This window comes from Ranitomeya imitator, chromosome 2 (genome assembly GCF_032444005.1).
Source record: "Ranitomeya imitator isolate aRanImi1 chromosome 2, aRanImi1.pri, whole genome shotgun sequence".
NCBI classification, from domain to species: domain Eukaryota; kingdom Metazoa; phylum Chordata; class Amphibia; order Anura; family Dendrobatidae; genus Ranitomeya; species Ranitomeya imitator.
The window spans coordinates 394743656-394765855 of record NC_091283.1 but is presented as its reverse complement, the minus strand read 5'-3'; positions in this window follow the sequence as shown (position 1 = coordinate 394765855).

The window sequence follows — 22200 nt, the reverse complement described above, 5'->3', positions numbered from 1 at the left end:
CACTAGTGGTACCGTATTTCCTTCTTGATAGAGAATACTGTAGAGAAGAAGGCATTCAACAAATTGGCCTTTCCCTCATCTTATTCCATCATTTCTTCAAAAAAATTTTTGAGAGGCCAACACTATCAGTTTTTAGATTCTTACTGTTTATGTAATTGCAGATTGTTTTTAGATTCCTTTTACAATGAGCTGTCTCAGTCTTTGCTGCTTTATATTTTTTTTACATAACTGTAGAGAAAAATAAATGATTTATTTCTTCTTCACTACGTGTCACATACATACTTCTTAGCACGTGATGTGTGGTGTGCCTGCAAGGGTTAATTTATCTTCTCTCACTGAATCCAGCACTCAACCTCGGCTATAGACTATAAAGTGAGCATAATTTCAAACCCCCTACACAGTCCACGCTGCCACCACTCATCAAAGAGGTGATTAGTCTCCAAAATATGGTACTATCTAACAATCAAAAAAGTCACACACTCTGAAAAGCTATGGATTCTTCCGAGAATACGGAGGACCAAACTTTTTAAAGTTTTGCTTTCATATAAAAAGTACAGTGCTTACAAGAAAAGATATAGGAAGAATGTTAGTGCTGACACCGCTGCAACGGAGTCAGCATGGGAAATATTAGGCTAGGCTCACATTGCGTTATGTGACCCCGTTTAACGGACTACGTTACACCGCGGCATAACGCGGTGTAACGTAGTCCGTTAACACCGCCATTGATTGTAATGGCGAACGCATCGCTAGCGCACGCCCACATTGGGCATGCGCTAGCGATGTGCCGTCATTTGAGTGACGGACCGCGAACGCTGCTTGCAGCGTTCATGGTCCGTTCCTTGCTAGCGCAGATCGGGGATCTGCACTAGCGGGATCGGCTAACACGATCCCTTTTGGGACATTGCGTTAGCGCAGTCCGTAGCGCTATGCGCTAAACGGACTGCCCTAACGCAATGTGACCCTAGCCTTAGCTTTTTTATTTTCACGAAGGCAAGCATTCAGATACATTTCTTACATATTACCTGGTGATGTGAGGGGCTGAGGAACCTCCATCATGATGTCCTTGTACAGATCTTTGTGTCCTTCTAAATACAGTCCTAGAAGGACGTAAATCTGGGGATTTATTATGATGAAATATAGGCTGAACTGGATGGACAAATGTCTTTTTTCGGCCTTACTAACTATGTTCTATGTTACTATGTTACTCTCACTCCTCCATGGAGAAATAGACGGCGACATCCTGACACCTTATAGGAACCTGACACATACAATGATACCGTCATCCCCCGGTTCCTCCATAGCGTTACTGTATAATGTCCCAGCATTCCCAGCAGTGTCACCTCTCCAGTCAGCAGCTCAATCATCTTGTAGGTGAGTTCTAGGATCTTCTGGTCATTGATGTCCTCATGTATCAGGGGGTGAGGTGGAAGTCCTGTGATTGGGCTCAGGGGTCTTCCCCATCCCTCAGACACAGGGGCCTGACAGCGCTCACTAGAGGTCTTCTTTACTACTGTGTAATCCTGGTTATAGAGAGACACATTAATAAACCTCACTACAGACATGTCCAGAGTCCTCACCTCTCCAGTTCTGTCCATCTGTTATTCCCATAGATAAGAATGATGTAAGACAATGGGTATCATAAAAAAAATTGCACAGCACTCGGACCGTGCGAGTGCCGTCTGATTTTTACACATCGATGTCCTTGAAAACCCAACATTTTATCTGCCACGTACAGTAAAATCACAGCATGACCCAACAAAATAGCATACACATATATATATACATAGACAAGATATTAAGATGTCAGTCAAATATAAAATTAGTACAGTGCATGTGTAACTTACTGTATATGTATTTTATTACTGAATAAATTATTTTCTGAAATAAATGGCGTGGAATCCCCTGAAATTTTAATAACCAGCAGATGGAATGCGTACAGTTGGGACAAATGTTTATAGCCTGGTAAGGGAGTAATAACCATGAAGCCTCACCGGCTATTAATATCAGCTCACAGCTGTATACTTAGCTTTTACTCATTATTAAAATGGGGAACTCCCCCCAAAAAATGACATAGAGTACCCCTATAATTAACCAGCAAAGGCTAGGCAGACAGCTGTGGGCTGATATTAATAGGCTAGGAACGGGCCATCGATATTGACCCCGTTCCATACTAAAAACATCAGCTTGCAGCCGCCCCAGAAATGGCGCATCCATAATATGTATCTGCCAATACAAAGTAGAAACTACTCTAATACTATCATCTCACTTGCCAATGCTTGAATTGGTGCATTTTATGGATGTGCCTTTTCTGGGATGGCTGGGAGATGACGTTTTTAGTTAATTATAGGGGAATTCTATGTCAATTTGGGGGGGGGGGTCTACCATTTTAATAAGAGAATTAGGCCGGGGTCACACTAGCGAGTTTTACGGACGTATGAGGGGCGCAGAAAATATGCATTGCACACGGTACAATGATTCTCTATGGCCCAGCTCCTATCTGCTGTATTTTACGTATCCGTATTATACGGTGTTGTACGGCCATAGAAAATCGCAGCATGCTGCGTTTGTCAGCGTATTGCGCAAAAAATCCACCAATGAAAGTCAATGGGGGCGGGAAAAATACGGATTACACACGGACCAACGGTGTGACTTGCGAGAAATACGCAGCGGTGTTCTATAGAAAAGCCGGCAATTCAATGCGGTTTACAGTAAAATCACACTGACAGGTTAGAATAGAATAGCTAAGATAAATGTCTACACATAGTATAGGTTTGTATATATATATATATATATATATGTCAGTGAGACACACATATATATATACTGTATATGTATTTATATTTCATACAGCGCTAGATAGCAGAAAAGCAGGTAAATCAATTGCCGGCTTTTGCTATCTCCTTCCCAAACCCGACAGGATATGAGTCATGGTTTACATACAGTAAACCTTTTCATTTCCTTTTTTTTTGCATATTCCACACTACTGTTAGTAGTGTGTATGTGCAAAATTTGGGCGCTCTAGCTGGTAAAATAAAGGGTTAAATCGCGGGAAAAAAAGGTGTGTGCTCCTGCGCAATTTTCTCCATCAGAATGGTAAAGCCAGTGACTGAGGGCAGATATTAATAGCCTGGAGAGGGACCATGGTTATTGGCCCCCACCTGGCTAAAAACATCTGCCCCCAGCCACCCCAGAAAAGGCACATCTGTAAGATGCGCCTATTCTGGCACTTGGCCACTCTCTTCCCTCTCCCGTATAGCAGTGGGATATTGGGTAATAAAGGGTTAATGTCACCTTGCTATTGTAAGGTGACATTAAGCCAGGTTAATAATGGAGAGGCGGCAATAAGACACCTATCCATTATTAATCCTATAGTAATAAAGGGTTAATAATACACACACATTGAAAAAAGTATTTTAATGAAATAAAGACACAGGGTGTTGTAATAGTTTATTATACTCTCAATCCAATTGAAGACCCTTGTCACCTGAAACAAAGTTAAAATAAAAAAACAACAATATCCCATACCTTCCGTCGTTCAGTCTTGTCCCACGCTGTAAATCCATCTGAAGGGGTTAAATAATTTTACAAGCAGAAGCCTGCTAATGCAGCCACCCCTGCCTGTAAAATCCCGGGGAATGAATGGAAAGCAGGTGAACGTAGCTACCTAGACTTGCGGTGCTGCGCCCCTTGCTGGCATAACCTTAGATGAACTCGAGCGTGGGAATTTTTCTGAATACTCATACAAGAGTATTTTTTTAGGGTTACCTGGATACATTCAGGGAGCTATACCCATACACTGTCCTCTATACGCACCCACTGGCTGTTTCTATTTTCTTCTATTTAGCTCTTTGTTAAGTATATCAGGGCTGTACAAGTAGCAGCCCACAGACAGGGACAGACAGTGACCAGATTCTAAGAAGTGGGAGCTATTGCAAGTTCCATTATACAGAATGGGAGCTACTGCGGGGGTCATTATTCAGTGTGAGAGATAATGCAAGGGCCGTTAGGCCGGCGTCACACTCGGCGTAAGACAATACGGTCCGTATTTTACGGCCGTAATACGCAGAAATGTTTCCAAAATAGTGATCCGTATCTCCTCCGTAGGCAGGGTGTGGCAGCGTATTTTGCGCATGGCATCCTCCGTATGTAATCCGTATGGCATCCGTACTGCGAGATTTTCTCGCAGGCTTGCAAAACCGACATCTAATGGATTTATGGGCTCAAATGTTCGTTAAAACATATATACAGTATATATATATATATATATATATATATATACATATATATATATATAAATATATATGTCATTGAGACACATATATATATATATATATATATATATACTGTATTTATATTTCATTCAGCGCGAGATATGTGAAAAGCCGGTAATTCAATTGCCGGCTTTTCATTTCTCCTTCCTAAACCCGACATGATATGAGACATGGTTTACATACAGCAAACCATCTCATATCCCCATATTTTTGCATATTCCACACTACTAATGTTAGTAGTGTGTATGTGCAAAATTTGGGCGCTCTAGCTATTAAATTTAAGGGTTAAATTGCGGAAAAAATTGGCGTTGGCTCCCGCGCAATTTTCTCCGCCAGAATAGTAAAGCCAGTGACTGAGGACAGATATTAATAGCCTGGAGAGGGTCCATGGTTATTGCCCCCCCCCCCCCCGGCTAAAAACATCTGCCCCCAGCCACCCCAGAAAAGGCACATCTGGAAGACGCGCCTATTCTGGCACTTGGCCACTCTCTTCCCATTCCCATGTAGCGGTGGGATATGGGGTAATGAAGGGTTAATGTCACCTTGCTATTGTAAGGTGACATTAAGCCAGATTTATAATGGAGAGGCGTCAATTCTGACACCTATCCATTATGTCCCTCGAGTGTGGGAACTTTCCTGGAAAGCTCCCAGGCTCGAGTTCATTTGAGGACATCCAGCAGAGGGCGCATCACCGTAAATGAAGGTAACTACAGGTCATTGACCTACATTACCTTCATTCCCCAGGGTTTTACAGGCAAGAGCACAGCTGCATTATAGCAGAGCTCCTGCCTATAAAATATTTGAACCCCTTCAGATGGATTTACATTGTGGGACGTTACAGATCAACAGAAGGTATGTATATTGTTGGTTTATTATTTTTTCTTTGTTACAGAACGAGGGTCTTCAGGTGGATTGAGAGAACAATAAAATATTAAAACAACCTTTGTGTTTATTTCATTAAAATACTTTTTAATAATGTGTGTGTGTGATTTTTAACCCTTTCATTCAATTGGATTAATAATGGATAGGTGTCAGAATTGACGCCTCTCCATTATTAATCTGGCTTAATGTCACCTTACAATAGCAAGGTGACATTAACCCTTCATTACCCCATATCCCACCGCTACACGGGAATGGGAAGAGAGTGGCCAAGTTCCAGAATAGGCGCATCTTCCAGATGTGCATTTTCTGTGGTGGCTAGGGGCAGATGTTTTTAGCCAGGAGGGGGGCAATAACCATGGACCCTCTCCAGGCTATTAATATCTGTCCTCAGTCACTGGCTTTACTACTCTGGTGGAGAAAATTGCGCGGGAGCCCACGCCAATTTTTTCCGCAATTTAACCCTTAAATTTAATAGCTAGAGCGCCCAAATTTTGCACATACACACTACTAACATTAGTAGTGTGGAATATGCAAAAAAAATGGGGATATGAGATGGTTTACTGCATGTAAACCATGTCTCATATCATGTCGGGTTTAGGAAGGAGAAATGAAAAGCCGGCAATTGAATTACCGGCTTTTCACATATCTCGCGCTGAATAAAATATTAATATATATACATATATGTGTCTCAATGACATATATATTTATATATATATATATATACACCTATTCTATGTGTACACATTTATTCTACCTATTCTATCGTAAGCTGTCAGTGTGATTTTACTGTACACCGCACTGAATTGCCGGCTTTTCTCTCTAACACCACTGCGTATTTCTCGCAAGTCACACTGCTGGTTCGTGTGTAATCCGTATTTTTCTCGCCCCCATAGACTTTCATCGGTGTATTTTTTGCGCAATACGGTGACAAACGCAGCATGCTGCGATTTTGTACGGCCGTAGCAAGCCGTATAATACGGATGCGTAATATACGGCTGATAGGACCTGACCCATTGAGAATCATTGGGCCGTTTGTAATGCGTGTTTTACGGACGTATTTTATGCACTCTTACGTCAGTAAAACTCGCTAGTGTGACGCCGGCCTTATACAGTTTGGAGGCTGCTGTTGGGCCATCATACAGTGTAGTGGCCTATATACAGCGTGGGAACTACTGTGGGGGTCATTATACAGTGTTGAGACCACTGTGGGGGCTGTAAAGAGTTTGGGGGCTACTGTGAAGGCACATAGAAGTTTTACTATGTAAGGGCACAGTGGTGGCATTACTATGTGAAGCAGTATGAGGAACAATGCTTTTGTACCACACAGCAGGTGCAGTAATAGGGACACATATGGCAGCAGAGGCTCAGTATTGGGGTATCAGGGGCAGTAATAGGGACTCATACGGCAGCAGTGGGTCAGTATTGGGGTATCTGGTGCAGTAATACGGACACATACGGCAGCAGCGGCTCAGTATTGGGGTATCGGGCAGTAATAGGGGCACATACGGCAGCAGGGCTCAGTATTGGGGTATCAGGGGCAATAATAGGGTCACATACGGCAGCAGTGGCTCAGTATTGGGGTATCAGGTGTAGTAATAGGGACACATGCGGCAGTAGCGGCTCAGTATTGGGGTATCAGGGGCAGTAATAGGGACACATACGGCAGCAGTGGCTCAGTATTGGGGTATCAGGGGCAGTAATAGGGACACATATGGCAGTAGCGGCTCAGTATTGGGGTGTCAGGGGCAGTAATAGGGACACATACGGCAGTAGCGGCTCAGTATTGGGGTATCAGGGGCAGTAATAGGGACACATACGGCAGCAGCGGCTCAGTATTGGGTCATCAGGGGCAGTAATAGGGACACATACGGCAGCAGCGGCTCAGTGGCTCAGTTTTGGGGTATCAGCAGGATGAGGAGTTTGTGCAGGTTGGGAATAGATGGTGATGGGGCTGGAATATGAGAAGTGAAATGTGTCTTTGTTGTATTCTCTGCAGCCGAGTCATTGTGGGAAGAAGTTGTCATGTCGGTCTGGGCCAGATGGAAAAGACGGGAAAAGTGACGACTCCATCAGAAAGAACGTCAGCGGTAAGTCATTATCTGTAACTGTGCAGTGATCTATGTTCCGTAGGACTGGTATCTACCACTGTATGGTCACAATATGGCGGTAATATCAGTGTTGGTCTTTGTGGAGATTTTTTTTTAATATCACAGAAAATATAACAAATATAAATGCCCCAATTAAAGTATAATCACAGGGAGTCATACAAACAGACAAACAAACAAAAAATGCAACTGGAGATGCAAAAAACAGTAAGTGCACATATGCTATAAAAGATTAGCACATATCAAGCAGAAAATTGCACTTATCCCCGTACGGCCTATAGCCTTAATATAGGATCAGACTGTACCTAGATACATGCTACCTGCCTGCGGGGGTTGGCACCCTATAATCCTGCGCAAATGGCGCCCCCGCTCTCGTCGTCTGGCCCTGATACGCCCTAATACTGCCAATTGGCAACCAGTCCGAAAAAAATACACAAAAAGCAGTCCGCATGTACAGTCACCAATTAGGTAAACTATACCACCTAACCAAAAAACAAAAAACAAGACATCCCCAATAACACAAACATATAGACAAAACCCAATATATACATCTCAATATACATATCCCAGTATGTTCATCTCGACGCGTTTCCCCGAGGTCGGTTCATCAGGAGACATACTAAAAAGATTACACTTATCTGAGTGACGGGTAGAGGAAAAATCACTCAAGGAGGTGTACGGTAGAGCAGTGGGGAACAGTGTCCATCCCTGACCGCAGGTTACAATCAGCCTAGGCTAGGCTAGGCCTAGGCTGATTGTAACCTGCGGTCAGGGATGGACACTGTTCCCCACTGCTCTACCGTACACCTCCTTGAGTGATTTTTCCTCTACCCGTCACTCAGATAAGTGTAATCTTTTTAGTATGTCTCCTGATGAACCGACCTCGGGGAAACGCGTCGAGATGAACATACTGGGATATGTATATTGAGATGTATATATTGGGTTTTGTCTATATGTTTGTGTTATTGGGGATGTCTTGTTTTTTGTTTTTTGGTTAGGTGGTATAGTTTACCTAATTGGTGACTGTACATGCGGACTGCTTTTTGTGTATTTTTTTCGGACTGGTTGCCAATTGGCAGTATTAGGGCGTATCAGGGCCAGACGACGAGAGCGGGGGCGCCATTTGCGCAGGATTATAGGGTGCCAACCCCCGCAGGCAGGTAGCATGTATCTAGGTACAGTCTGATCCTATATTAAGGCTATAGGCCGTACGGGGATAAGTGCAATTTTCTGCTTGATATGTGCTAATCTTTTATAGCATATGTGCACTTACTGTTTTTTGCATCTCCAGTTGCATTTTTTGTTTGTTTGTCTGTTTGTATGGTCTGCTGGTTGTCTATCTTCCTCACTTGAGGGTGTTCCAGGGTGAGTTAGGGCGAGTCTTCGGTGAGCGGGGGCGCCATTGCGCAGGACTTTTAGGGTGCCAACCTCCGCGGCAAGGTAGGGTAAGATGGTTATTTAATAGGTTCTGAGTGCACCCTGTATCTTTTTGTCAGCCTAATAGTAGACGTTTTTAGGTTGTGAGTGTTGTTATTTTTATCAGTAAGATTAATAAATGGTACGTTTTATTGTGTATTGTAATTATTTGTCTATGTAATGCTTTAGTCGGAGATTTTTTTTTAGTTACAGGAGGATCATTGGCTGAGGTTCTTATACACACAATTACAGTGCCACACCATAGTTGTTATCAGGGGTTAGGGCGGGGCCCACTCAGATGGCTCGCCTCCTGAGCTGAACCCCTAGCTACGCCTCTGATTGTAGCAATTTAATTAGCTCAGCTTATCTCTACACATGTGCTGTCATTAGCATGCATACATCTCATTGGCTAAAGCTAATCCCGTCTACCCCCAGCTGAAGAGTTTAGGAGTGGTACCTCTTACTTACACTTTGTAATGTGTTAGCTCTAAAGGTACTGTCACACTAGACGATATCGCTAGCGATCCGTGACGTTGCAGCGTCCTCGCTAGCGATATCGTCCAGTGTGACAGGCAGCAGCGATCAGGCCCCTGCTGGGAGATCGCTGGTCGGGGAAGAAAGTCCAGAACTTTATTTCGTCGCTGGACTCCCCGCAGACATCGCTGAATCGGTGTGTGTGACACCGATTCAGCGATGTCTTCACTGGTAACCAGGGTAAACATCGGGTAACTAAGCGCAGGGCCGCGCTTAGTAACCCGATGTTTACCCTGGTTACCATCGTAAAAAAACAAACAGTACATACTTACATTCAGCTGTCTGTCCCTTGCCGTCTGTTTGATGCACTGACTGCTGGCCGCAAAGTGAAAGTGAAAGCACAGCGGTGAGTCACACAGCGGTGACTCACCGCTGTGGCTGTGCTCTGCTTTCACTTTACGGCCAGCAGTCAGTGCAGCAAACAGACGGCAAGGGACAGACAGCTGAATGTAAGTATGTACTGTTTGTTTTTTTACGATGGTAACCAGGGTAAACATCGGGTTACTAAGCGCGGCCCTGCGCTTAGTTACCCGATGTTTACCCTGGTTACCGGGGACCTCGGGATCGTTGGTCGCTGGAGAGCTGTCTGTGTGACAGCTCTCCAGCGACCAAACAGCGACGCTGCAGCGATCCGGATCGTTGTCGGTATCGCTGCAGCGTCGCTATGTGTGACGGTACCTTAAGGGCTCTTTCACAGGAGCAGCTTAGAATGATGAGAGTTATATTCAAGCGATAACAATGAGAGCAGACAGCGACTGATGGGACTGTTACTCCCATCAACCTACACCTGCTGCCGCTAATAACAGTGACAGCAGGAGCAGCGGATGGGAGTATTCATCAGCCGACACCTGCGCTGTAAATAAATAGATGAATAAAAAACCCTGTGTGGGTTCCCCTGTATTTGCTATAACCAGCCAGGCAAAACTCACAGCTGGGGGCTGCAACCCTCAGCTGTCAGCTTCAGCAAGGCTGGTTATCAAGAATACAGGGGTCTCCACAGTTTTTTTTTTATTATTTAAATAATTTTAAAAAATGGCATGGGGTCCTCCCCATTTTTTTTTTTTAAACCAATCAAATTTTTATTGCATAATAAGAGTAGTATACAAGTAAAAACAGAATAGGGAGGGAAGGGAAGGAAAGGAATACAGACCATAATAGGAAACCACTTCGAACAACAGCCCAAGTTACAAGGCATAAGCATACATGAGAGATATGAACTTAAACACAACTCTAGTGGGGTGAGGAGGGAGGGTGATCTGGGGAGGAGACATAAGTCGATGAGGACCAAGGGTCCCACCATGTGAGAATCTTATTCCTCTTAGAGAGGCAGTCAGCAGTAATTGATTCATAGCTAAAATGAAGATTAATCTTAGCAATTAATTCAGCTCTTGAGGGAACATTCGGGGACTTCCAATACTTTGCAATACAAAGTCTAGCTGCTACAAGAATGTTGGAAATAATAGGTTGTAAGGGAGGAGGGAAGTCTATCAGTGATATACCCAAAACTGCCAGAGGGCCTGTTAATGTAACAGGGATTTGAATTACTTCAGATATAACTCCCTCAACCTGACGCCAAAACAATTGCACCTGAGGGCAACTCCACCACACATGAGCAAGCGAACCAGTGAGATTACACTTTTTCCAGCACAGGGGGGAAGCTTGTGGAAATATTTTGGCTAATTTAACGGGAGTGAAATACCATAGGAGTTGAGTTTTTTTGGATTGTTCAAGATGACCAAGACACGAGGAGAATTTAGATGGATGCTGCATAGCCAAAGCCCAATCGCCCGTGGAAGCTTCAAATGAAAAAGCCGTTTCCCATGTGGCCATAAAGGGGAGTCTATCCGAAAAATGATGAGATAGGAGAGCTTTATAGATTATTGAGATGCCATGTGGGATTACAGTGTTAGGTCTAAAAAATCTCTGCACAGGAGTCTCCTCCCCCAGGGGAGACGTAGGCACACCAAATACCCCCCGATGCTTCAGGAAGCTACGAATTTGAAAGTATTGGAAGAGCGCTTTGGGGGGTAGACTAAACCGAGCAGAAAGGTCTGCGAAAGACCTCAAACCAGAGTCATCATAGAGGTCACATACCCGGTGTACCCCACACTCCCCCCAGGGAGAGAGAGACAGACCCTCCACTGCGCACTCCAGTGCCTGAGTGGAAATGTAATCAGACAAGAATGGGAAATGGGAAGGGCAGAGTTTTGTCCAAATTTTAGTGGCGGAGGAGATAATTTTGAGAGGCGAGTTCGGAATAGCCGCACGGAGTAAGCATAGTTCTAGAAGTAATCTGAGTGAGGACCGAGGGGCAAAGTGCGATTCAATATTAAACCACTGAAGAGAGGAATTCCCCTCCCACCAGATTTTTAAGGGTTCTATACGAGCGGCTTGATGATATAGTTGAATTTTGGGGACTCCCAAACCTCCTTTGGAGTATGGCAGCGTCATTAATGAACTTTTTATTCTGTGAGGTTTGTCATTCCATATGAAACGATCAATAACTGATTGGAAAGCTGAGAGATACCTGGAGGGAATGGAGAGAGGGAGGCATCTGAAAAGATAAATAAGTTTAGGGAGGATTAACATTTTAGAAGTTTGTATCCTAGCCATCCAGGACAGATGGGAGCTCGTAAAGCGACCTATTTCTTTTTTAATTTCGAGAAGGGTCGAGTCGCAGTTGACACGAACTATGTTTTTAAGATTGGTAATCTGTATGCCCAGGTATGTAAAGCCCCCCGGAGACCAAATAAATGGGTATTTAGCTTGGATTTGAAGCTGGAGGGAAGTTGAAGTAAACAAGGGGAAAATTGTAGACTTGGATAGATTAAGTTTATAGTAGGAGGCCTCTGCAAATTGTGAGAGAATGGAGGAGACCGCAGACAGCGAACCAAGAGGAGTAGAACAAGTCAATACCACATCGTCCGCATACAGGCCAATTTTGTGCTCGTGATTCCCCACCAACACACCTCTAATCTCTGCACATTGTCTAACTGCAGCAGCCAAGGGTTCCATGACTAGAGCAAAGATGATGGGGGAGAGGGGACAGCCTTGTCGGGTTCCATTTGAGATAGAGAAGACACGAGATCTAAAGCCGGCTGAGCAGACAGAGGCACACGGATTGGAGTACAAGGCCATAATAGCCGAGAAGATCGGACCTATAAGGCCGAACTTACTCAGAGTGGCAGCAATATAACCCCAGTGCACTCTGTCGAACGCCTTTTCCGCGTCAAGAGATAGGAACACTGAGGGAAGTTTCCCCCTCTCCACCACATCCAGCAGGTCAATCAAACGTCTCGTGCCATCTCTAGTCTGCCTGCCTGGCACGAAGCCAACCTGGTCCGAGTGAATTAAGGATGGGAGGACCGCCATCAACCTGTTGGCCCATACCTTGGCATAGATTTTTACATCACAGTTTAGCAAGGCAATAGGGCGAAAATTGCCAGGAGAAGTCATAGGCTTCCCGGGTTTAGGGAGAGTTGATATGCATGCCTCCAAACCCTCCTCCACTATAGAACCAGCAGAGCGCCAGTAATTAAACAAACGCAGGAGAAAGGGGGACAGAACAGAGAGGAATTGAGAGTAGTATGCGAAGGAGAAACCGTCTGGGCCTGGGGCTGAGCGTTTTTTGGCTTCCTTAACTATTTGTGTGATTTCAAATGTTTCAATAGGGGCATTAAGGAGAGATAACTGATCCGAATTAAGCTGAGGGAGGTTTGTTTTGTTTAAGAAGGCAGCTATTGAAGCCTGGGTAGGTTGGGGGGAGTTCGGGTCAGAATTAAGATTATATAAGGAAGCATAGTATGAAGCAAATTCCTACGCAATGTGGATGGGATTGTAAATACGGGTACCGTCTGGTTTAAGAAGGTAGGCAATTTTCGATTGGGCTTCTTTTTTTTTTTACGCGCTTAGCGAGTAGAGTACCAGCTCTATCACCCATGGAATAAAATTTAGCCCTAGATTTCCTTAGAGAGTTTTCTGTTCTATGGAGGAGAAGTTGGTGAAGGTGAAGGCGCGCAGCTGAGAGGTCGGAAAAAAGGAGGGCTGAGGGGTGGGCCTTGTGGCGAGACTCCAATAGGGCAACCTCAGCTAAGGCAGACTGAAGACTTGAGTTATATCTACGCTTAGCCGAAGCAGCCATCTTGATAAAGAGACCACGAGCCACCGCCTTATGAGCAAACCACAGGGAGTCCTCTCGTACATCCGGAGAATCATTAAAGGCAAAAAACTCTTGTAAAGAGTGTTCGATTTGTGATGAGTTCGCCTGCTCAGAAAGGAGGTGGGTATTAAGGCGCCAGTGTGAGGGGGGTCTAATTGCTAGCGGATCTTTAAGAGTAACTGAAGTTGGAGCATGGTCAGACCAGGTAATGTTACCTATGGACGCGGCTGTACAGTGAGGGAGAGCTACATCGTCCACTAAAATATAGTCTATCCTGCTATAGGAAGCGTGACGAGGCGACCAAAATGTATAATCCCTCTCATTACAGTGAAGATATCTCCAAATATCATGGAGATTATAGGAGTTAATCAAGTGGGCCGCCTCGCCCCTAGATACAGAGGAAGACGAGCGATCCAAATCCCTGGAAACCGGGATATTAAAATCTCCAGCAACTAGCTTATAGCTATGTTGAAAATTGCCTAGCGTAGTAAAAAAACTGTTCATAAACTTAGATTGGCCAGAGTTAGGACCATATACCGAGGCGATAGTATAGGGGGTATTGTTAATTGTACATGAAAGTATAATATATCTGCCTGCAGGGTCAATCACAGAACTATGTAACTGAAAAGAATTGGCTTTACTAAGGAAGATAGCCACCCCAGCTTTTTTGGATTTCCCGTTTGCAAAAAATTGGTGGGGGTATAGATTTGAATACATTCTCACATTGTCTCGCTCCAAGAGGTGGGTCTCCTGTAAGCATATAATGTCATGCTTAGATTTAGCAAGTTGGCGCCAGACAAGTGACCTCTTGTTGGGGGAGTTAAGACCATTGACATTAGTAGAAAATAGTGACACACTCATAATAAACAATTATAAAATTTCGAATGCATGTATGCAAATTTATGAACAATAAAATGATACCGTAATACCAAAGGCTACTATGTGGAAGCGATCTGAGATATATAAGGGGGGGGGAGGGTAGGAGGGGGAAGGGAAAACCAAACAAACAACAACAACCAGACATTACAACAAAGGACCATCCAGGGAATTCCTGTGTCCAAGGTGAATTAGCAAAACAGTTCACCTGAGGGGCAATAAGCTGAGGGAGGACCAGCCAGTGGTCGACCTCAGCAAAAAATCAGCAAGAGAAAGAAAAAAGAAAAATTTGAATAAAATGAAAGAGTACTATAAATTGTGTGGGAAGAGGAAAAAAAAGAGAATTCCCTTTCTTTCCAACCAGGAAATGAAGACAGTTAGCACTTCAGGCAACCTTCCAGTCGGGGGTTATCCGGCGTCTCCAGTAATTAGAACTTTCGGATTTGGAGGAAGAAACAGCAGGGGGGGGGACCAGGTGGGTCAAGGCCCCATTGCGATAATGTCTTGGCCGCTTGCGACGGGGTTAGACACGTAGTAGTGGTACCATCCTTACGAATGCAGAGCTTAGTGGGAAATCCCCAGCGATATAATATGCCTTTTTCCCTTAGAATTGTGGTGTAGGGCAGGAACACCCTACGCAGGGCTAGGGTTCCTGGTGATAAATCAGGAAAGACAGTGATGGCTGCAAAGCGTTCAGGCAAAGATGGTTTGGCTCTTAGGGCTTGCAGGAACTCGTCCTTCATAACAAAGAAATGAATGCGGGCCAAAACATCCCTAGGAACCGAGGGGTCTAATCCTGAAGGCTTGGGGATCCGGTGAATGCGGTCAATTATGATGCCTTCTTTAGTATAAAGTGGGAGGACTGTGAGGATAAAATCCTGAAGGAAAGCTTTAAGATCATCCGGTCCAACTGATTCAGCAATCCCCCTCAATTTGACATTATTCCTTCTAGATCTGTCCTCTAAATCCAGGGCTTTGGCATGTGTCTTTGTGGCAAGTAATTGTAGATTTTCATGAGCGTCCCACAGGTCATTATGTGAGGCCACTAGTTCAGACATCTTATTTTCCAGGTGGTCTGTGCGGGCCCCTAGTTCCTCCACTTCTCCCCTAAGCTCCGACATCATGGAGCGCATGTCCTCCTGCAGGGAGGTGCGAAGGTCCCCCAGCATGTCTCTGAGGAGCGACGCTGTGACCGGGGCGTCAGGAAGATCTGCCGCTGTAACGCTTGAGGCAGAGGACTGGGAGCCTCTGCGCGCTGCCCGGGAGGATCTGGGAGACAGCGGCGCCATTTTGGATTTCTGGGGCCGCGGCGAGGAGGCGGCAAAGAAATCCACTATGCGCCTGGACGGGTCACTGGAGCTGGACTTGGATTTCCCCATGTACTCACCGGCCGGTAGGTGTGCTGTGTGGGGAATTTTGGGGAGGAAGGCGCCGTTTGTGCGTCGCTATGAGCCGCTTACAGGGTCCTGGGTGCGGAGCTCCCGCGCTATGCGACCTGTGCCATCCGAAGCCAGGCCACGCCCCCCGGTCCTCCCCATTTTTGACAACCAGCCTTGCTAAAGCTCACATGCACACTGGCTCAGACTCCATTTCAGAGGAGGTGCATGTAGAATAACCAAAATGGAGTAAATATAGATAAATCCTGCTCTCACAATGATGATGTTACATCATAAAGATCCATGTAATAATACAATGAGATAAATGTAGTGAGCTGGCCGGCTGTGACTGTTCTGTTATCATTGACATAGAATCTGTGACAGACACTGCCCCCGTGTGGCCAGAAGTTATACCTATGCCAAATGTGATTACAGAGGGACAAACTGTATTGGCAAAACTTTCCCCTGGGGTGTCATGTGAACAGGAAGGGGAGGGAAAGAGGAAGCCCGGGAAACTGGTGTGTGCAGAGAGAGGTCGGTGTGTGCTGGCGTCCTCCTGTAGAGGCGATATAGAAGATTGCCTGGATGACCTCTCTCTCTTGAAAGATAACATCCAGATTGTTCCGAGCTCCCACACTGCGGAGCACTCAACGGTGACATCCTCACAGATCCTGGAGCCCATGAACTGTAAGCGGGTCCTCTGTTGAGAGGCCGAACCTTCCACCCTTACCTGTTGAACCCCAAGGACTACAGTCTGGACCTGAGAGACGGCGTTTTGTTTAATCCTTGTTGTTTTCTCTTCGGCCGGAGCGTCCCCCTGCAGTGACAGACAGGCCTGCGACGTGGGAAGATAGCCTCTTGGAGCAAAGGAACTGGTAACGTGTGGATAGGGAAAGTGAGGGACAGTTTGTTATTACACGTTATCTCTGTGAATAGGCATATTTTGTATTGTCTATTATTGTGTTCCGCCGTGTTAAGGAAAAATGTATAACAGTAAAGATACGATTGTTAAAATGGAATCTGAGTGTGGAAGTGTTGCTGGGCCAGATCATAGATATACATGGGCGACCTTGCCCTCGGTCACTTCATCTGGCGTAGTCGGCAGGATCTGTGCCCAGCAGGATTCCCACCCAGGCCCAGTGTACAGTCAGAAACCGCCGCCGGTGTCCATTGTAAACCAGGTCAGGAAATTTGGCGGGCGAAACTACCCCGTACCAGAATGGGCGGAACAAGTGCGGATACTTGGAGAAATGTATAATATTGACCCTAAGACCTTGGCAGAAATGGCGGTACTGACGCTAGAGGGGGAGGCATGGACGACAGTCAGACTGGAGACGGTCAGGGGGCAGCGTACGTTGGAGGATTTGGTGCGGGTGCTGGAAAAGACCTATGGGCCTACTACGTACCAGGGAACACTGCGATACCTTTTCTTCAGACGGACACAGCTTGAATGGGAAGACATTCCCCAATATGCAAATGCCCTTCAGGTACTCCTTGAACAAGTCTGTGCAAAAGGCGAACAACTGGCTACTATAGCTCCTCGTGACCTGGTACTGAGAGACCAATTCGTTATAGGGCTGAGAGACCAGTATCTTAACCGTATGCTACAGGACTTGATTCGGATGACGCCGACTCTCACCTTCGCTGAAGTCAAGCAGGAGGCCATAGAACGTTCTAGGGGACCCGTCATGGATGTGGGGACTCAAAGCGCTGCGTGCAGATCCATATTAGACGTTAAACAGCCCAACAGTGACACCGAGGAGCTGAAACAGATGGTAGCAGATTTACAGCAACAGGTGTCACAGTTAACACTAGAACGACAGAGAGACCAGCGGATGCAACCTAGCCGTCCCGCAGGACCGTGTTGGTCATGTGGTGATCCTCGTCATAGGGCGAATCGTTGTCCTCAACGAACAAACCATCAGTTACCACGACGAACAGAATATCAGCTACATCCACGAGCAGAGCCGCCACGCCAGGTCTCACCACAATGGCCGCCGTTAAACTAGACACCCCTGCAGCTGAGGTTCGAGCAGCAGGGGGGGACAGAGAATGGGGTGTAGAAAAACAGAGCCAGCAACGGAGTACTCTTGCCTCGAGTAGTCCTACACTTGAAGTTATTCTGGAGGGAGTTGCAGTACAAGGTTTGATGGACACTGGGTCACAAGTGACCACGATCTCTGAACAGTTTTATGAAAAGTACCTCAAACCAAGGACTGCTTGTGATCCAGATACCACCATTAAGATAATTGCGGCTAATAACCTACCCATTCCAGTAACCGGAGTCGCCTGGATGGATACGAAGGCCTGCGGGCAAGACCTAGGGAAACGAGGAATCGTCATTGTCAAGGAAGGCTTCGGCTCCGAGACCCCAGTAATAATCGGAATGAATATCTTGAAAGACCTGGATCTCATGCTGTCGACAAGAAAAGGACCCAAGTACTGGCAGAAAGTTACGAAACATAAACCGACTCGTCTGGCGTTCCAGCGCGTAATCCGGACCGTTGGACTCCAACAGATGGCAAAGGAACAACTACCCCTAGCAACCATTAAAGTGCCCCGCTGTACCCGGATCACTTTGCCCACTGAAAAAGAGACAGTCATTTCCCTGCCTCTTAACACCAACCGACAGCTTGAAGGAGTTGAAGTGTTAATCGAGCCGAGGGCTCCAAGTGGGGGTAAGCTAAACCCACTAGTCGCCCGCACCCTAGCCGTCGTGAGGAACGGAAGAGTCCCTGTCCGGCTGAACAACACCGCAGACGTAGGTGTAGCCCTTGAAGCTGGCACGCAACTTGCCAGAATATATGCCCTACCCACAGAAGTGAACCCCATGGGGCCCTTACAATTCACCCCGTCTATAGAAGATGGCTGGACGGTAACTGTCTCAGCCATAAATGCTCAAGCAGATGATGAAGACATTGGGTGAAAACTACTGGAAAAAGTGCAACTGGACCCGTCCCAGTACACCAAACAGGAAGTGTCTCAAGTGGAGAGACTACTGCGAGAACACCAAGATTCCTTTGCAAAGCATGACACCGACTTCGGGTACACCACCAGTATCCAGCACGAGATTCCCACGGGCGATACTGCCCCTATTCGCTAGAGGTACCGACAAATACCACCTCAACAATACCAGGAGGTGAAAAGCCTCTTAGAATCTATGCTACACGCCGGAGTGGTGCGGGAGAGCCAGAGCCCATGGGCTGCACCTGTGGTGATAGTCAAAAAGAAAGATGGATCCCTGAGATTTTGCGTAGACTACCGTCGGCTGAACGCTTGCACGATCCGGGACTCCTATCCACTCCCCCGGATCGAAGAGTCACTGACCGCCCTAAAAAAGGCCAAATATTTTTTGTCTTTAGACTTGGCCAGTGGATATTGGCAGGTCCCCATGAGTGAGAAGGACAGACAAAAGACCGCCTTCATCCTTCCCATGGGCCTGTACGAGTTTGACCGGATGCCATTCGGCTTGAGTAACGCACCCGGAACCTTTCAGAGACTGATGGAACGCTGTCTGGGAGATTTCAACTTCGAATTCACGCTGATATACCTTGATGACATCGTGGTATACTCCGCCACCTTTGAGGATCATCTTCACAAGCTTGGCAAGGTGTTCCAGCGCTTGAAGAGACACGGCTTGAAGTTGAAGCCCAGCAAGTGCCGTCTATTCCAGCAGGAGATCGATTACCTGGGACACCCGAAGGTGTCCAACCCTCTCCAGAGAAGATAGCAGCTGTCCGAGAGTGGCCACAACCAACTACCATCAAAGAAGTCCAGGCTTTCCTGGGGCTAGCGGGCTATTACCGCCGATTTGTCAAGGACTTTGCCAGGCTTGCGGAACCACTGCATGAAACTCTCCGAGGGACCGCGAACAGTCCCAGAGGACGACGCATCAGCTGGGGGCCCGACCAAGAAAAATCCTTCCGGGCGCTTCAAGCTGCTCTGACATCACCCCCTATTCTGGCATTTGCAGATTACACGTTGCCGTTCCAGTTATACACCGACGCCAGCCTTCAAGGTCTCGGGGCGGTCCTCTCCCAAGTCCAAGATAACAAGGAACGCGTAATAGCCTATGCCAGTAGATCCCTCCGTGACACCGAAAAAAACCCCGTCAACTACAGCTCTTTCCGCCTGGAACTCCTGGCCCTGACCTGGGCTATGACAGAGAAATTTGCTGGCTACCTGACAGGGGCGGAGGTGCTGGTCGTAACAGACAACAATCCTCTTGCCCACCTAGAAAATGCCAAACTAGGGGCAATGGAACAGCGCTGGATGGCAAGGCTCTCTAGATTCCAATACAAAATTAAATACAGAGCGGGGACGGAGAATCAGAATGCTGACAGCCTTTCCAGAGTGACATCATCCCCGCCAGTGGGGAACCGGGATGAAGAGTTGGAGGAAGATGAATTGCCTGACTTTGCCTGGCTAGCTAAACAAATAGAAGATAGCCGCCAGTATGCTGTAGGCGGGATCGAAGCCATAGTGGGGTCCCCCCTGTCCCAACAAGAATGGGCCAAGCTTCAAGATCGAGACCCTGAACACGTCTTACTGAAACAGTTCGTGAAGACACAAGAGAAACCACCCTCCGAAGTAAGAGCCCGACTATCAACCAGGACCTCCGCCCTACTTGCCCAATGGGATCGGCTGATCGTGAAGGATGGAGTCTTGTATCGCAGGGCCCTGTTATCCCATATGCTGGAAGAATGTTTGCAGATTGTCGTCCCGGAGCAGCTGGCCCATGAGATGGTTGCTGAAGCCCACAGAAGGAACGGCCACTTCGGCATAGACAAGACCCTCCGGTGGACCCAGCAATTCATTTTTTGCCCAGGACTCCGTAAACTGGTTGAAAACGTCTGCCTAAGGTGTCGTACATGTGAACTCCACAAGTCTACTGAGCAGCGTGCACCCGTCCAGACTATTAGCACATCCAGGCCCCTCGAATTGTTGATGGTGGACTATCTGTTGATTGGAATGGCGAATAGTGGCTACCAGTACTGTCTGGTGATGGTGGACCACTTCACGAAATTCGCCGTCGCTGTTGCTACCAAAGATCAGACTGCCGAGTCAGCTGCACAGGCCATCTGTCAACACTTCGTTCGGGTTTACGGGTGTCCGGAGTGACTGCACTCCGATCAGGGGGCGTGCTTCGAAGGGCGAGTCATTGAAGAACTTCAGCAGATGTATGGAATCAAGAAGTCCAGGACCACCCCGTATCATCCACAAGGGAATGGCGCGTGTGAACGTTTCAACCGGACCCTCTTACAACTGATCCGAACCTTAGCAGAAGACAAAAAGCCCGACTGGCCTCGATTCCTCCCAGAACTGCTGTGGGCCTATAACAATCAAGTCCATTCTGTCACCGGATACACGCCTTACACCCTCCTTTTTGGCCGCCCAGGCAAAGGCATCCATGAGCTACACCTGTCTAACCCTGATGAAGACACCTGTGGTACCTATCCTTCCTGGCTACAAGCACACCGTCAAAGGATGGAAACTGTCTACCGGCTGGTACAAGAAGTCCTACTGACTGTGGGTCAACTGGTACTAGTTCGTATAAAGAAACAGCAAGGAAAACTCCGGCCCAAGTGGGAGACCGAAGTCTATCGAATAATTGGACACCCGTACCCTGGTGGCCCCGTCTACCAAGTACAAGGCGAAGACAGCGGCAGCCTCCGCACCCTGCACCGCAACATGTTGCGCCCCTGTCGTTCTCAGCCTGACTTCCCTCCTGTGATACCTAGAGAGATGGATATCACTAATACTGTGGGAGACACCGATACCGGGGATGTAGAGGTGGAAGACATCCCTATCCCTACTCGCCTGACTGAAGCGTCTGAACCCCTTACCTCCTCGACTGACTTACCGACTGGGGCAGAGAGTGGGGTGACTGATCGGGAAGAGAGGTTAGCACCCGTTAGGCGGACAACGAGGACCACCGCAGGAGTGCCCCCGGGACAGTCCTATAGAGACCAATATGTGTGGCCCTTTTCGCAGCCGGGTCCTACAGCCTCCACAGCCATCGCCGCCCTGGAGACAGTCGTTGACAGGGACTGCCAACCTTTAAGCGGGGGGGCGTGTAGTGAGCTGGCCGGCTGTGACTGTTCTGTTATCATTGACATAGAATCTGTGACAGACACTGCCCCCGTGTGGCCAGAAGTTATACCTATGCCAAATGTGATTACAGAGGGACAAACTGTATTGGCAAAACTTTCCCCTGGGGTGTCATGTGAACAGGAAGGGGAGGGAAAGAGGAAGCCCGGGAAACTGGTGTGTGCAGAGAGAGGTCGGTGTGTGCTGGCGTCCTCCTGTAGAGGCGATATAGAAGATTGCCTGGATGACCTCTCTCTCTTGAAAGCTGACATCCAGATTGTTCCGAGCTCCCACACTGCGGAGCACTCAACGGTGACATCCTCACAGATCCTGGAGCCCATGAACTGTAAGCGGGTCCTCTGTTGAGAGGCCGAACCTTCCACCCTTACCTGTTGAACCCCAAGGACTACAGTCTGGACCTGAGAGACGGCGTTTTGTTTAATCCTTGTTGTTTTCTCTTCGGCCGGAGCGTCCCCCTGCAGTGACAGACA